Source organism: Gopherus flavomarginatus, chromosome 17, assembly GCF_025201925.1.
Source record: "Gopherus flavomarginatus isolate rGopFla2 chromosome 17, rGopFla2.mat.asm, whole genome shotgun sequence".
In the NCBI taxonomy this organism is placed as follows: domain Eukaryota; kingdom Metazoa; phylum Chordata; order Testudines; family Testudinidae; genus Gopherus; species Gopherus flavomarginatus.
In genome coordinates, this window is record NC_066633.1 from 3,812,052 (window position 1) to 3,829,775 (window position 17,724).

Below are 17,724 nucleotides of genomic sequence, written 5' to 3' on the forward strand. Positions count from 1 at the left end.
AAGGACCTGATTGTGTGAACTGAGAGTACTGCTGTAGTGCTTACTACTGATACCAATGATCCCCTACCTGTCATAAGAAGGGTTTCCTGGGTCAGGCTTTAAATATGTGGCCTTAATTACACAGAGACCTATTTAAAAAAAAAACCTGAAAGGTTACGAACTGTAAATGTTGGAATTGGGACCAGATGCCTCCCCCTACATTGGGTATTTGTAGAGTCAGCAGCTATGGCAGGAGAAACCCAGAATCTTGAGCCCAAATCCTGGGAGTGAGAGAGGACATGATCCTTACTTACATCATTAGGAATTCTGTTTGTGATGCTTGTTTCCCACGTTGCTTGTTAATGATATAGACTCGCAAAGATATTTTACTGTTTTACTTGAAAAGCATTTCCTCAAAACAGGAAGAGCATATGAAACCTTGGACTCCTGTCTGAGATGCCTAGTACAGGTGCATAAGTAATTTGCCCTAGGGAGAGTGGAGATCACATGGCATCATCCTGCTCTCTCTACCCCTGGCTTTGCAAAGTTGCTTGGTTCCCCTGTTTTTCTGCAGCATTCTAGCTGTGCTGGGTCCCATGTTTCCTGAGATTAAATCTGGAGCATGGTACATCCTGCTAACAGTGAGGTGTGTAGTATGTTGTGTCCTGGGACAGGCCTTTCAAACACATGAGCTTAATGGATGTTTCAACACCTACCTGATACTCAAAATTGTCATGACAATTCCCTTTGAGGTCTGAAAATAGGATTCACAACCAGAACTCAGCTAAACGGAGTGCAGTTGTTGGGCTGCTACTTTGACTCCCATAAGCCTGCAACTAACTCTGAGCATTGATTCATTATGAGAGTTTGTGTGGCTGTCTTGATTATATGTTAGAGGTGATGGGTCAGCCTTGTGGCTAGTGCTTTTACGAGAGTGAGAGTCAGTGGGTGAAAAAAAGTTGACTTTTATATGCTGCTTTTTAAAAAATATATTATTATTTTAAAGTAGAGTCTGTTCCAAACGGAACTGGAAAAGTCTAATTAATGTACTGAAAGGTTGGACTGGGGAGGGATCATGCTCCAGAGTTTAGAGTGTGGGATAACACTAAGGAGTAATTGGCTTTTCCCCAGTTTTACCTCTGACTCACAGTGCAACCTTGGGCAAGTTACTTAACAATGTTTTTTTCTTGTATATAAAGGCAGATTTACACTTATCTCAGGGGGTTGAGGCTTAATGTTTGTAAAGTGCTCTGAGATTGTCTGATGCATATTGACAGGAATTATCAGAGTCGGGGACATTCCCAGTTCACCTGACTCTCTAAAATGGGTTGCCTCCCCTCTTAGTAAAATTCTTGGTCTACCTTTTGTTGTGCATACCACAGATTTCATTCTGAAGCAGCACCATCTCCACAAAAGAGAGTATTTGTGGTGTTGTGACAGCATGGTTAAATGCATTATTTTGGATACTATGCAGAATCTGCAGAACCTGTACATATATAAAGCAACATTCAATCAACCACATGTGTGCTTGGAATAAAATATCAGAGCTGAGCTGTACATTTTTTGCCCTCGAGTGAAGGCTAGTTAATGTTTCAAGTTACACTCAAAATATAAGTGATTTCACAGGTGGTGGATGTTGGGTCCCTCCTGCCCCTCCCTGCACCATTCAACCTGGAAAAGACATTCTCCTGCTGTATGGCAGTTAGAGCACTGGGTAATGCTGTCTGTCTCCTTACCAGCAGATGGAGAAGTAGTTTCCTAGCTGCTCTCATCAGTGTGTAAACTCCTTTGTTCTGTGGGATGTTTCATTCAATTTATTATTCATTAGTGTTAAAAATATTATTCTGCTCTAGACTGTTGGGCTACAGAGACAGCCCTGGGAAGGCTAGGAGGAATGCTAATTTCTTCCACAGATGGACTGTTTGTGTCACCTGCCTACTCTGCTAGGCAAGATTTTCTTCAATCTCTGACCCCATCCTTGTGGTTTTACATTTGTCTCCTTCCCTAGAGTTAGAAACTCCCCACAACTACTCTCAGAAATTAACCAGGCTTTGTGGATTAATATAGCTGTGGAGTGAGTGCTGGCAAGAGAGCTGTGCAGTTCTTTCTGTGGAGACAATAAATTATGCACCTTTTCCCTCCCCATAAAGCTCCCCAGATTTCTATTTCCTCCACTTGCCTAGGATTCTGATGGAGAGATTCCAAGAAGAGGAAACCCAGCCAGTGTGTAAACTTAGTTCTCAACACATAGCTACCTGGAATTTGTTGCATTTTCATTAAGCCATATGTTAATGGCATGGTCTTAGTTGTTTTTTAGGCTAATAGGACATGATATGGCTAGAATTACAGCAGACAACCTCCGTCTCCTAATTTGCAGCTTTTAGAAAACATAAAACAGTAACATATGAGTGCCTGTAAAAAGCATTATTTCGAAAACACTGGTAGTCTTGGGTGTATGGGAATGTGAAAGCCTCTGGTATCTTGCAGATCTTCTGCTTTCAGTGCCTATAACTTACCTGAGAACTTCTCTGTCTGGATCCAGGTATCTTAGTATATCCCAAATGGATGGAGATATATATATATTTTTTGCTTTTGAGAAAATGCCCCATATTCAAGATCATACTCTGATGATAAATGTTAAATATTTTTGTTTGCTATTTAAAAGGGCAATGCCAGATTTAAAAAAAGCCTAATTCCTTACCTCGGTTAAAAGAAATAACATGGAGCAATGGAACAGCATATTAAAAATCAAATCCACTTACTCGTTCATGCTGTTCCTTTCCTTTTTTGCATTTTCCTCAGTGAAGTGAAACTAGTCAGTTTCACTTTCTGGTTCTTATACACTAATGCCAGTGCTGCCCTGTTTGGGTTGCAAATGCTTCAGGGGAAAAAGCTCCAAACTAAAACCTGTTCATTGAATTCTTTTTTTTAAAGGAAATGATTAAAAAACTGTAAAACGTTTACAATCGCTTTTTCATTTCCTTTAGTGTATTCTCTCAATGCAAATCCACCGAGATATAACTTTAAAGAAAAATAGTGTTCAGTTAGGTATTGAACGTCTTGCTGCCCATTTTTAGATATGCAGTTTAAAGGGCAGGGCTTAACAGATGCCATTATGGGAAGGCCGAATTCTTACTTGCAATAGTGCTGTACAGATGAGAAGGAAGGTCTCTAGAAAAGCTAGAGTACAGTGACAGCTGGCATCCTTTCAGCGCTCAAGGCAACCTGCAGTGTCTGTCTCAGGGGGAGACAAGAAACAATAGCAAATGTTGTTCCTGAAGCGTGTTCTTGTTTTCTTTATCTTGGCAAATGCATTGCTGCTCACTAACACACAAGTTTCTATTTTAGTAATTATTTTTATTTTAATATTGATGGAAGGGGCTATACCGACAGCACTGGTGAATGATATCTTACCACACAATGACGCACAGCTTAGCCCGTAAAGCATGCGTGTCCCCTCTGCAGGTGTACCCTGGGTAGACCACTTCTAGGGGTTGGGGAGTTGTTCAATGTCCATGTCGCATTCAGTTTTGCCCCCTGTAATTAGCTTGCCAATTGTGGGGATGGTTTTGTGACATGGGCATTGGCTTATATAGGCTGCTGAACAGATGGCACTAATTTTAAGTTGACCAAAGTTTCTAACGGAGAGGAAAATGCTCCATATCCTGTTGCCAATCCTTAACGCACAAAGCATGCCCTCAACCACAGAAAAAGCTTTTTATTTAAAAAAAAAAATAAAAAAGTTAGTGGTTTCAGGTGTTGCACCTGTCCTCTGAGTCATTCTGCTGCTGTTTTGTGGCTTTACAATCACATTTTCCTATTTTTTTTAAAAAGGGTTCTCTGTCCTCTGTTGCAGTAGGTGAGCCCTGTGTTACCAGGGCAAACAGTTCAACCGATTAGACACTAAGTGGTGTTAAGTGTCCAGAGTAAACTAATTGATTTTAATCCAATCTTTAATAATAATCTCAGATTGTATGTGTAACAATAGTAGGTAAAAAAAAAATTGCGATTTTCCTTGTGAGTTGATGGTGTCCTTTTAATTTGTTGCTGAGATTTTTTTAATAATACTGTTAGTGCACTTCGTATGTGTAATATCACACTGTTCCTCTGATATGGTGAAATGTATAACAGCTTGCTAGTGTACACCTGTGTTTCCAGAGTTGGGCATAATCTTGATAACGTCCATAAAGGCATGAATGAAAAAAAGCAAAATTATTTTGCATCTATGGGCAAGAGTGACACAATAGGGATGAGCTCCTCTACGTGTGTGCAATTTAGAGAGAGTCAAAGCTGAGAAGGAGCTGTCACCAGCAACTTGAGATATTACAAAGGCTAAGTAGCAGTTTGACAGTGGTGAAAAGTCCAAAAACAAGAGGGCATAATTAGAAATGCATGAGGAAAATAATTAGATTGGACATAATTTTTCTTGAGTGCAAGGCCAATTCAACAATAGAAAGATCTGCCAAAGAAGATATGGAGTCTGTGATTAGCAAAAATGAACTGGTAATACAAACTATGGATGTCTGTGTATTTTAAAAATATAAAAAGTATATAGCAAGATTTTTTTTTCTCAGCTGCTTTTATACTCTGTAAAAATAGCTTTTTTGGGTTCATTGTCTTTTCTCCCAAGAAGTTCCTTATAAAATTGGCTCAATTTCCAACTATAACAACATTCTCTCCCTTGCAACCTCAGCTTGTGTTCTAAAAGCGAAGAATCACCATTAGTAATAGATCCTGCAAAAGAAACTTGGTTAACAGTTTTGCTCCTTAGCCCAGCAGAGCTGTGGGAAAATGGGGTAGAGAGGTAATGGCTCAGTTTTGATCACTGCACGTGTGCGTCAGCACACTCAGGTTAGATCTGTTGAGGCGAGAAGATGTTGGTCTTCCTTTATCAATTTAATATATTTTAAAAATATTGTCAGGGGTATTCAGAGAACTGGGAGGGCAGGCCCTCTTTTACTGGAGCTTGTAAACATGCAACCACATTTTAACATGATTTCTTAATCACAAGTGCTGAAGACACCCCTGACAAATGTTTAGTGGCTAATGTAGTTTGACTGAACTTTCTTCAGCTGTGTTCTGAAGTGCTGGCCAGCTGTAGCTTTTCACTTTCAGAGAGGACATCATGGCTGCACTTCATATGAAAATACGCAAGTAAATTAAATCAAAAACTTTTTCTTGGGTTAGCTCACGTGTATGTAATACGATCAATAGTCCACTGAGAACAGAACTTAATCGGGGTCGTGGGGGATGGGAACGACACTTCCACTGGAGCGTCCGGGCAGAGACGCTGTGCTGAACTAGATCGGCTCCTGGCCTGGCCCAGCCTCGGAATTCTGATGTTCCTATAATACAATCTTAATGTCCCAGCTATTGTTGCAGACTAACTGGCTAGGAGCCCTGTGGTACTGGAAGATGCTGTATTTTTAGAAACAGTGGTATGTTAACTAACACCCCTTTTTTCTTCTTTTTTTCTGGAATGGTTTATTAGAACCAACTTTGTGTCAGCCTGTTAGAAGAGGTGTGTTAATTACACTACAGGTGTACTTCTAACTGGAAAATTTGTTCTCCCCTGTGACTTAATGCTGTGTCTTTTGAGGGCCATCAGCAAGTTGGGAAGGTGCTCTGCAGTGTAGTGAGTTAGAACCACTCAAAGCTGCTGGTAGTTCATTGACAGCCTTGCTGTTTACTGTCGATATCAGAGCAATGATGTTGGGTAACAACATGCATTTGCCAACAGGCAACATTCTGCTCCTCCGTTCTCATGAGACCGTCAAGTACCAGCTGCAGCACTATGGAAATACAGGAGGTTTTCCTCTTCTGCCGCAGGCCTGAGATGGTAGCTTAAACAGTGTGTAGTGTTCAGTTTCAGATACTTCAGCTATAGTGTTATCTGACAAGGCGCTGAACTCTAAATGTGCTGGGAAACAGTCTAAAAAATAAGACAAGTCTGGAGATTGGTAGTGGCAAGAAATGAAGTAAAGAAGAGGATTGGATCTGGGAGGGGGAGGGAAAGGGATGGAAAATAAAGGCTAGGGAATGCAGTAACACATGGGAGAAGAATGGAAGATAATTTTGAAAGAGGAGAATGCAGTGCCCCACTCTTCCGTGGTTACAGTTGTTTGTGCATTTACAGTCATTTAGCTGACTGACCCTTCTAGTGGATAGTTTACAGCTGAGAGGATCCTAGCATGTTGCTTCCTTGGGCAGCCGCCTGTGGGAAGTGTTTTGACAAATGAAATGCACTGGGCTTATCAGCATGTCTTCATTGACTGGTGCTTTAGCCAGCGTGGCTTTCTCCCTAGGTTTTAGAGGATGGTTCTAATTGCAGTGGAATATCAATCTCAGACATATTAGAAGCAGACTTATCCCGGCTGGATGGCCATAAAGAGCTCTCTCTGGAAATGTTACAGTGATGTGAGTGATGTTATTTCAAACAGCAGCAGCCTGTCAGATTCCAGGATTGGCACATGTCCTCGATCATAGATGTATTTGTGGGAAGAGACCCTCAGTACTCCTTACGATTTAAAAAGGGGTCCAGAAAGCATGGCTTCATTGCTTCTTTTTTTTGTTTGTTTTTTTAGGGGTCTCTTGGAAGAACACTTTCAAAAGTGATCATGATTTCGGGTGCCTAAAAAGGGATTCTGACTTTGAGGAAGTGCTGAAAATCGCCTGTTTGAGGTCTTGGGCACCCAAAATTGCTAGTCTCTTCTGAAAATCCTGCCTGCCTTTTTGCAGCAATTCTTGGTATAGCTAGTTCTGGAATAGCATGGCCTTGGTTAATCTGCTCTTCAGAGTCTGATGTAAGGCACTGCTTAGAGGTGAAGATCACAAAGCAAATTCCATTCAACGCTGTTTGTCTTTAGCAATAATTTAATAATCACGCAGAGGGGTAATATCTTTATGCTCCAGTGCAGTAGGGAGAGACTGACTTTGACACTGAATTACTCCAGGCTCTTCCTAAATGACAGAGTTGTACAGATGCATCCAGACAACTTGAGCAAGGCAGCAGAAGGAAGGGAAAAGCAATAATAGGGGTCCTTTTCTGAAAGTTAATGCATAATCAGCATGTTTCAACTTGCATTCAAGCTGTCTGGCATATATTTCATCCTAGCAAATGGAATTTCAACACGCTCCTCTAACCATTACACACTAGATAGAACTCCATCCAGAGTGCCTTACTATCCAATTCGAGACTGAGACGCATGCCTCTGTAGCATTGATTCCAGGACCTGCTGATGCAAAGATTCAGTTTTTCCGCTGAGCTGGAGTTTAAGTTCTTGGCAGAATATCCGAGAGATATTCTACAATAGTGGTTCTCAACCAGGGGTACGTATACCCCTGGAGGTACTCGAAGGTCTTCCAGGGGGTACATCAGCTCTTCTAGATTTTTGCCTAGTTTACAATAGGCTTCGTAAAAAACACTAGTGAAGTCAGTACAAACTAAGATTTCATACAAACAGTGACTTGATTATACTGCTCTATATACTATACACTGAAATGTAAGTAAAATATTTATATTCTAATCGATTTATTTTATAATTATATGGTAAAATGAGAGAGTCAGCAATTTGTCAGTAATAGTGTGCTATGAGACTTTTGTATTTTTGTCTGATTTTATAAGCAAGTAGTTTTTAAGTGAAGTGAAACTTGGGGTATGCAAGACAAGTCAAACTCCTGTAATGGGTACAGTCATCTGGAAAGGTTGAGAGCCACTAATCTACAAAGCAGGAAAAGGTTAAAGTACATCTTGAAGCTGTTAGAGGGTAGCAAAAATGAATTGTATTTAATGGTTAAAATTGCAGGTGGTTTATCTAGTTTTCCCATTTGATCAGATCTCTGTCTAGATTCCTACACTGTGGGGTCTGAGTCTGGACGGCGTTTGCTCAGAATCCCCTCCTTGCCTTCGGCATGACGATGTATTTGATGGGTTGTGCAATGAGCCGCAAAACCAAAATTCTCCCTGGATTGTCTGCTGCAGCTAATGGAAGTGTGACAGCAAAGGGTTTAGACTGAGATTTCCCAAACTGCTTTAGGAATTTGAGCACAAACAAATGGGAACTGGGCATTTAGGTTCCTTAAGTAGCTTTGAAAATCACAGCCTTAGTTACTAATTTTCTCAATGTTTAGAAAAGCTCTGAAATACTTCAGAGAGGAAAAAGCCAAGGGCTCACCCAGGCTCTGCTGAGACCCAGCCAACAGGCAGGGTGAGCTGGTGGTGTCCCACACACATGGGATCTCAGGTTGCTTATAGTCCTGCTGGCTGGTTATGCCATTGCTCATGAGTTCTTTATTTTTAAGCAGCTTACTGCAGTGGTGGCAGCCTCATCAGAGAGGCCAGAGAGACCGGTGCTGAACACGATGACTGCAGTGGCCGCAGGGCTGAATCAAGGCAGAGGTCCTTGCTAAGGGCCCAGCTCCTGGAGTCATGGGGTGATTTCCACCTGAGCGTTCATCATTATACTGCATTTCTCTCCCTCTTGGACGCAGAAGTGTGATGCGAGCCTAACCAATGCTGTGCCCCTGCAGGCAGCCTCCTGCAGAGTAAGAAGCAGCTGTTAGAGCTGGGGAGAACCCCAAACCCATCACCAGATTGAATAGCTCACCTTCTGTTGAGGGTGGTGGAGACCCCCTCACAGAATCCTCCCTGTTCCTGCATAGACCCAGCCTGCCTGGAGTGTGAGGATGGCAGTCCCTCTTCCCCTGACGAAATGCAACTCTGGGGTGAAGGGCAGTAATAGTTTACTTCTGCTGCTCTTGTCCGTGCTGTGATGCTAAACACATTTATTTATACAAATCAGAATTAAATATATTAAAAAGCACCTATCCCAGGTTTTCTCTAGCTATGCTAACAATTGTTAAGAACTGCAGTCTGTGCTAAGAACACGCTCTGTGTTTTGTGGGGAATCCCTTGTGACGAGGCTGTAAATGAGATTTTAGTCAAAAGGTTTTTCTCTCGCTTAACTGAATTAATAATATGTAGGGGATTAATAGCACTGCTTGGTTGTAAACTAGAGCAGGCTAAATAACATCACGTTCGTGTAGCACTTTACATCCTCGAACGCACTTTGCACACGTTCAGCTGACCCCCATTAGCATTATAGTTTCTTTCTTCCAAATGGGGAAACGGCCATAGAGGCTTTGTCTAGACTAGAGAAGTTCACCATGCTACTCACCTAGCTTGATTGCAAGACACACAGGAGTTACAGGCAGGGCTGGCACCAGCTCAGCAAGCAGGTGCTTGGGGCGGCCAATGGGAAGGGGCGGCACGTCGGGCAATTCGGTGGCAGGTCCTTCCCTCCGAGAGGGATCTAGGGACCCGTTGCCGAAGAAGAAAGCGCTGTGGAGCTATCATGATCGCTTCCCCCCACCACCACCGCTTGGGGCGACAAAAACCTGAAGCCGGCCCTGGTTACAGGTGTGCTCAGAGGCCTTTAGGCAGTAGCAACTTCAGAATAAATTTATCTTGGGGGGCTGGGGAGATGACTTAATCTCCCTCCCCCTAGGTCCTCATCCTGAATTTTACTATCCCTAATGCCTGTTATTCCTCAAATTAAGCTAATCCACCCCACCCCCCAAGCCAGTTCAGCAGCATGCCCAACAGTGCATTCTGTCATATTGAGTCTGGTCTCATTTTAAATGTCCCAGATGTTGGGGCGTCTGTCTCTGAACATTGTTCCACAGCCAAAGTCCTCCCTGAGGTGTGCCACAAAATTAGTATCCTTAATTCTTTGTGCCACCCTTGATTCTTCTCCTTCTTTAATCTTCACTTCCAGTCCCTGGGCTGTGGTTATCCTGTTCCTTCGACCCCCTGAGCTATTATCACCAAGCTCTTACCCTGAGCGTTTAAAATTTTCCCTCAAAGCCTCCATCCAGGTCATTTGAAAATTGGTGTTTTTCTTCTTCAGTGAACTCCCTTCAGCTTGTTGGTCTTTTTCTGGTATTTAGGCAGACACAGACATACAATTCTGCAACAATAACAATGCCTAACTCATATATGGTGCTTAGGAGGGCACTAGTCTCTCCTTGCTATGTGATGTGATGTTTTGGACTGTGCTGTACTCACAAACGGAAGTGGCTTTTTATTTATTTATTTATTTAACCATGTTTCACTGCAAACTCACAATATTTTGCACTCACATAGCAACTTTCATTTGAATATCTTGAAGCTATGTACATACAGGTGAGCAGATATTATTGCCCTTTTACATATAGGGAAATGGAGACATTGATTAACTAGTCCAAGATTACACACACAGCAGGAAATAGAATCTAGTCCTTCTGAGTCCCAGGCCTTTGCTGCAACTGCCACATGCAGCTGCTGTCTCCAGTTGGTCCACTCTCATCTCGGAGATCTTTTCTGGGCATTATTGCTTTCTGGGTTTCTTCCTCATTTGTGTACCTTCTCAGATTATTTCCCCGGATGTATCAGTGCATTTTCCTGTGATGAACAAACTTTTTCTTATTTCTGATATCGCTGAACTCCCTTTATATTTCTCTTTCCTCTGGAGTTGGCAGCTTTCTAATTTCTGAAAATTCCCCCTGTTGTTCTTCCCCTTCCCTTTCCTCATTGCATGATCCTCTCCCCCCAGTAGGACTCCATGGCTAGGTTCTCCCCTTCCCCGAGGTAATCAGCCTTTTGGTGTCCAGTCAGTACATACATGGAGAGAAACCTGTCTCATAGAGCTGGAAGGGACCCCAAGAGGTCATTGAGTCCAGCTCCCTGCCTTCACTAGCAGAACCAGCTACTGATTTTGCCCCAGATCCCTAGGTGGCCCCCTCAAGGATTGAACTCACAACCCTGGGTTTAGCAGGCCAACGCTCAAACCACTGAGCTATCCCTTCCCCCCATGTAACTAGACACTTCCAGGTCTCCTTTTTGACCAGACTTTGAGGTTGAAAACCAGACACCTGGCAACCCTACCCTCCTTGTTGTTATCTCTCAGTTTAGTAATGTCATGAATGCTCTTGGTATCCCCCACACTCTTTTCCCCATCACCTAAAGCAGTGAAAATAAATTGGGAATACGTTTGTGTGTAAAACATCTTTATCCTAGTACACCTCTACCTTGATATAACGCTGTCCTCGGGAGCCAAAAAATCTTACCACGTTATAGGTGAAACCGCGTTACATTGAACTTGCTTTGCTCCACTAGAGTGCGCAGACACCCTCCCCATCCCCCTGAGTGCTGCTTTACCGCGTTATATCGAGTGGCATTATAGCAGGGTAGAGGTGTATATAGAGTCTGCATTTAGCCCTTCTGTGCCTTTTCTAAGTTGCATTCAATTCCAGTATCTATGCGTTAGTTAAGATTGAGAGAATCTACCCCAGGTCTCCTTCAGGGCCACGCAGATAACAGTTGTGTGAATAGTTTCATGATTCATCCCTACATTTTAACAGGCCCCTTTGTTAACTGAAGCATAAAGCCTTGTTTGCCCAAAGCCAAAAACATGAGGAATTTATGGTACACATGTTCACTTTTGCCAGTCTTAGAGCCAACAATAGCTACAGGACTGAGGGCATACAGTAAGAGGATCTGCAAGATTGTTTGTGTTCCATGTTCCCAACCAGAAGGCTTCACAAGGCTTAAACAAGCTTTTAATATCCTAGTGTTCTTAGCAAGATGTTCTTTGTTAAAATCACTATTTAAACAGGAGGGAAGCAGCTGCCCCTACTTGCATTCAGTAACCCTATTGGAACAGAACACAAATGGGTCCAGTGGCAGGTGTATACTATGAATGAAGAATGTAGTAGGACTCTCTATACAGTTTTTGCAGAATCTAGTGGCCTGCTTTAGGTTCTTTGACAAATGGACACAGAGCCTTAGCTTCCCTTTTAATCTTATCCCTTTGTTTAAAAAAATGCACAAAACCACTGAGGCAGGGAGACCGACATGCTAGAAAATGCATGTAAGTGAAGGCTCATTAATGTTTAAACTGCCTGAAAGGCAAAGGTGTGCAAAGTAACCAGTGTGGATTTGCAATATTAAAAATGCCAACTTCAAATATTGTCTCCAGGGCCAGCAGGAAGGTAATTTAGAGGGGAAACAGCTGCTTAGATTTCTGTTTCTAAGATTAAGTGATGGCTTGAAAAAATAATAAACTGTGGTTTTGTAATTTAAACTTTTCACATATACAAATATACATTGGTAACTGAAAGCAAGGTTTAACTTTTCTTTATTTGGGAGCAACACAGAAGAACTGAGATCCCAAATCTGTGGCTGAATCAGAGTATTTACATTTTATTATTCATAGCAGAGTGTGTGCTAGCACGAGCCATAAAGAGTACTGCAATATGCCACATGGGTTCTGTTTGCCGCTTTCCTGCTGCACCTCATTGACCTCTGGTGTCCTTAGTATTAGTGGCTGGAGCAGTTGGTGCCAGGTCATAGGCAGCACTTAAGTTAAATATCCTTCCCTTCCTCTGCTTTTCAGGGGCCATAACTTGAAGCTGTTGGATTTTGTGTACAGACCTGGTTTATTTTTATGGTACAGTTGGCCAGTCCTTCCCATCCTCTCAAGGATTGGGTTTTTTCTTTTAGGGCAATTTTATGTCTTGTTTACACCTGAAAGATTTAATCTACATTTATTTTAAATGCAGTAGATCAGGTGGAATGATTAAAGTGAGACCTAGAGCATGGGACAACTGGTAAAGTTAATTAAACACTTTTATTTTGATGCTGAAGAACTTGACGAGTGTCTTTTAGGGGTTAATGTAATAGGAAGCGTGCATAGCATGTTTAACTAAATACATTTCAGGAATTTGGTGAATAAAACACAACTGCATTATGCCTCAGGGTCATAATAGACAATTCAGCAGAGTGCCCAAAACAAAGGGGGCCTGATCCCAAGCCCATTGGAATTAGTGGGAATCTATTGACTTCAGTGGCGTTTGGAGTAGGCCCTGATCTCTTAAATAAAGAAAACCACCTCTGATTTGTTTGGCATTTTCTCTTCTACTTCCTGCTCGCTCCTCACCCCTCTTCTCAGGATTTGGCCTGAGTTTGGTTAACACCTACCCATCCTTAGAGCTGCTGCATCCAAGTGAGTACAGCCCACCTTTCTGTGTTATGTCCGGGTGTGAGGCTGGTGCAGAAACTGTTCAGCAGTTTTGCAGCCTTGTTAATGAAGGGGCAGTTGCATTCCATTCTGTGCTAAATATACGGCTAGTTGTAGTTGTAAATAATTTGGATCAGCTGTGTTTTTATTGTATCGGAATTGCCACACCCAGCTCACTCCACTGGTCTTTCTAGTCTCTGTCAGGGTCAGTACTTGATGCTTTGGAGGAGGGGGCAAGAGAATCCTGCAGCGGATCTTCATGAAATAACCTGACCATTGGGGAACTTCCTCCAACCACTGACCGTTACAAGTTGGCTTATGCCCCTAAAGCCTGAGGAATTGTATCTCTTATACAAATCAGTCAATCAATCTTGTCTAATGGAAGTGTGGATGGTCTTAATAGCCATAGAAAAGTGTAGTCCTACTAAGTACTTGGCCTCAATGATTGTTTGTAACAATGAGTTCCACATGTTAATTGTTACCTGAGGAGCCTGTAATCTAAGAGCTGAATTTTGATAACCACTTTATCTGTGGGCAGATTTTTTTTTAGGCATTCGGGGTGGTGGGGATGGTGTTTGATGTTAGAAGCACCTGGCATGCCCCCCCTTTGTAAGGGTTTAATCTCTCTCTCACACACACATACTCTCCCCCATTAGACATTGACCAGTTTTTGATTGTTGAGCAAACCAAAAAGCTATATGTAGTTTGTTTTATTCTGTCAGAGATGCCCATATTCTGATTTAGCTTGGAGCATATTGGTACCTTTTGATTTAGTTGCAAATACAGTTGTATGCCTCATGTACAATAATAAAGGAAAAATTGTCTTTGAAATTTTGCATGTGACTGAAAAAGCCACATCCCTAGTAATCCAAAAAGAATTTTGGAATTAAATTGAAAAATTGGGGTTTTTGGCAACATCTTTCTGCTATATTTTCATGTTGCTGCCTTATAAAATTTTGCCCAATGGGTTGATAAGTGTGAAAACTATAAATAAAAGCAGGTCTTGCTCCTGTAGCATCATCACATTTATTACAGCTCTATTTCCAAAGCCATTTAGGTATAATATAATGCTTCTAGTGAATAATCTTCTGCAGTAAATGATGTCTAACAAGCCTGTGGATCTCAGAACAGTTCATTTTGGATGTTAGTGGTTTCATAATTAATACCTCACTTCCTGAGGCCACAGACAGATGTGTGTTCTGAAATTACTCCAGGTTTTCTTAGTACATGTTGTATAGAAAAGCAGGAACTCACACTTTAGGATGTTGGAAGCTAGAAGTTGCTTTTAAATTATTGGTGAATATATTCATAGTTTGATAATGAGTTTTCTACTTAAACCATAAGTGAACAATATCCTTTGTTACTAATTATTTATGTAGTGCCTAATGTGTGCGTTAGAGACCATAATAAGACAAGCCCCTGCCCAAAAGTGTTTTACGTCACTTACACGTTCTGCTTTCTGTTGTGTTTAGTTAGCCCTATAGAGAGTTCTCTTTCATGGGCCTGTAAAGACTTGAAGGAGGCAGCCTTGCACACTGAGCTCCTTTTATTTATCCACTTGTCACTTAAGAGTCAGTAGCAAGTTTTTAATTCCTTCACCCTGCTTGGTCTGTCTTCAGTCTCAGCCCTAGGCATCCTCCCTTAGACCTGAATGGACTTTCATGGTGGTTTGACAGCGAGTCTCAGTGTTAGTTGTCACTGATGTGTAGGGTTGTATGTAATGCGGGTGCTGAGATACCATGGTGATGGGTCTAAGAATCTAGCTAAGGCTGATATTTGGAATGCCTTTAAGACTGAGCTGAGACCATTCCATTTCTTGTTCTGAAGACCAGAGGCAGTAGTCAGTTAAACTTTCTGTTTTCAGGGGCAGGAGGAAGCTAAGATTTTGATAAAGCTAGTAATGTAAACTGGTTAATTTCATTCATTAATCACATACTCGGAGTAATTTATTGTTACCTTAGTCCTGAGTCCTCTTGAATTGCAGTGTTTGTGGCAGGTGTAAGGTTTGCCATAACAAGCATCACAGTGCTATGGTAATTACATTTCTGCTAGTATTTATAATAATCTTACATTTCTTTGGATTTGATCTCTCAGCTGTTGCAAATTGCATCTGGTTGAAGTCCAGGCTGTAAGGGTTGATGGTTGTGTGGCCAAAACACAGCATTGGTGTTTTGAGATAGGCATAGATTTTTCTAAACCACCCAGTGATTTTTGTGTGTTTCAGTTTTTCAGGGCCCAAATTGAGTGTCCCTAAAGAGCCCTGATTTTCAGAAAGTGCTAAATTCCCACCCACTGAAAGTCAGGCTCCTTAAAGATGCGCAAAGAGGGAGCCCAAAATTGGAGGTACCCAGACTCACTAGTCACTTTTGAAAACCATGACCATGACTTCTGTGCCTCAAATATTCCAGTTTACAAAATGAGGCACAGAAATCATGGTTATGATTTTAAAAGGTGACTAATGAGTCTGAGTATCTCCTTAAAGGAACCTAGTGCTGGAGGCGTTAAGGAAGCCTAAATAGTTATTAGTAAAGTGCTTTGAGATCCATAGGCACTATAGCTGGCTGAAAACTCCGGAATTTTGAGTTTTCTGTGAAAAATAATTAGATTTTCAACTAAAACCTCTGCCCTGAACATTTTCCAGATTTTCAACCAGCTTTAGTAAGAACATAGGCTTGGCAAAGTGGATCAGACCTATAGTTCATCTAGTCCAGTAGTCTGTCTGACAGTGGCGAGGACTAGGTACTTCAGACAAAGTGCAAGAAACACCCCTTAGTGGGCAGAGTCCACCCTTTGGGAAATCTCCTAAGCCATAATAGAGATCTGGTTAAATCCCAAAGCAGGAGAATATATCTCTCTTCCAAAAAAAAAAAAAAGTTTAGTATCTACTATTATAACTCTAGATATTCAGGTTATGCCTGCAAATAGCCAGTCTGTCATTGTTGGAAGGGGCAGTATGAACGGAAAACATGTTTGTGTGTATGTATATTGTTGCTCTGCTTGTTGCCCCAGAGCTGCAGTGACTGCTCCTGTATTTCCACATTGTCTTCATTTTCATCTCGCTTCCTCCTGCCCCTTCCATATCAGAACGTTGTTATGCTTTGTTGCCCTGCAGGAGAGGCGATGAGCCTCAACCACTTTATGCATCGGGAATGGGCAATAAAAGGCAGTGACGCCAGTGTCCAGGCTGTAGAGGGAGAATGTAATCGTTGCCTCGGCAGTGTTCGCTGCTTCTCTAGGAGTCTTTTGTGCTGGCTGTAACACCTAGGTGACTTGGTAACAGCCAACCCTTGGTCCCTTACATAATAGTGAGGAGTATTTACTGCAGCGTACACTGCCAAATGTACACCTCTTTTAATTATAACTTTGGAAGAGGAAAGCGTTATTTGCGAATGTATAGGGGAACTGTTGGTCTTGCCTGGAGGTTGGGTACCTTAACCTGATTTAGCTCTTGCTTCTCCCTTTATGGGAAAGTCCCATAGGGGAAGGGTGGTCCAGTGGCTTTGAGTGTTAGCCTGGGACTCAATTTTCTATTCCCTGGTTTACCACAGCCTCTCTATATGACCTTGGGAAAGTCACTTAGTCTCTCTGTCTCAGTTTCCCACCAGCACAGTGGGGATAATAGCACTGCCCGAATTCACTTCAGTGTTATTGAGGATAAATATATTAGACTGAGGCACTTGGATACTGTGGTAACAGGGGCCAGGTAAGTGTCTAACATAGTCTGTAGAAAGATTACTTTCTCATACATTTGTTTTTAAAGGTCTCCTATAGAATTTGATAGACAATTTTCTTCCATAGATTTCTTTAGGATGCTTAGAAACCTATAAAAAGAATACTGTCCTTGTTAAATTCTGATGGACTTTAGAGTAATTTCTGTAGAAATCCTATTACATTTCTATAGAAATCTGTTTATTTCAGCCCTATTAAAATCTATAATGCTTTTGCTATTGGTGCAATATACACTTACACATAGGGTGGATTTGGCTTATCTGTATGTTCCTGATTATTGAGAGAACCTGTATTGTCAAATTGGGACCAGCTCATCCCTGAGTTGGGTTATAGATGCAAAGTAGCTAACCTGTGGATGATATGCAAACCTTATCTTTGAATTTCCTCACACTTACGTTAAAATCTCAACTGTAAAATTGTTTTAAAATAAAAAGTGATACATGAAATTTTGTGAGCGTTGAGGCAGTGTTCTTCGTCTTCAGAAGGGAAAGGTGAGATCCAGAGAGTCAATTAAATGCACTGCTTTTGTGTTTAAAAATATGACCATTGGTGTAAATGCTCTGATGCACTGTGCATCGTTCCAAGTACTGTGTATGTCCAGGACCGCGCTAGCGGTTTGAGCGCTCTAGGCGGACAGCAATTTCGCCGCCCCGCGCGCTGGTCCCGCGGCTTCGGTGGAGGTGCCGGAGAGTGCCTGCGGAGGGTCCGGTGCTCCGCGGCTCTGGTGGAGCTCCTGCAGTCGTGCCTGCGGGAGGTCCACCGGAGCCACGCGAGCAGCCGACCGTTCGCAGGCATGACTGCGGCGGCTCCACCGGAGCCGCAGAGCACCAGACCCTCCGCAGGCACCACTGCGGCAGCTCCACCAGAGACGCCTGCTGCCCCCTCCAGCAAAATGGCGCCCACCATTTATTCTGGCGCCCTAGGCGATTGCCTAGGCTGCCTAAATGGTAGCGCCGGC

General features: G+C 42.2%; 1 protein-coding gene across 6 annotated transcripts in view; it reads left to right on the top strand.

Moving 5' to 3' along the window:
* STRBP (spermatid perinuclear RNA binding protein) overlaps positions 1-17,724 on the top strand; it is an 88,554-nt gene that overhangs the window by 22,461 nt on the left and 48,369 nt on the right. The window contains exon 1 of one of the 6 annotated variants that reach the window (XM_050926246.1): positions 5,115-5,133. The exons of the other annotated variants lie outside the window; for them this stretch is intronic. The gene's annotated coding sequence lies outside the window, so the exon portion shown is untranslated. Of the gene's footprint in view, positions 1-5,114; positions 5,134-17,724 lie in introns of those variants that run through there. 6 annotated transcript variants of the gene reach the window in all.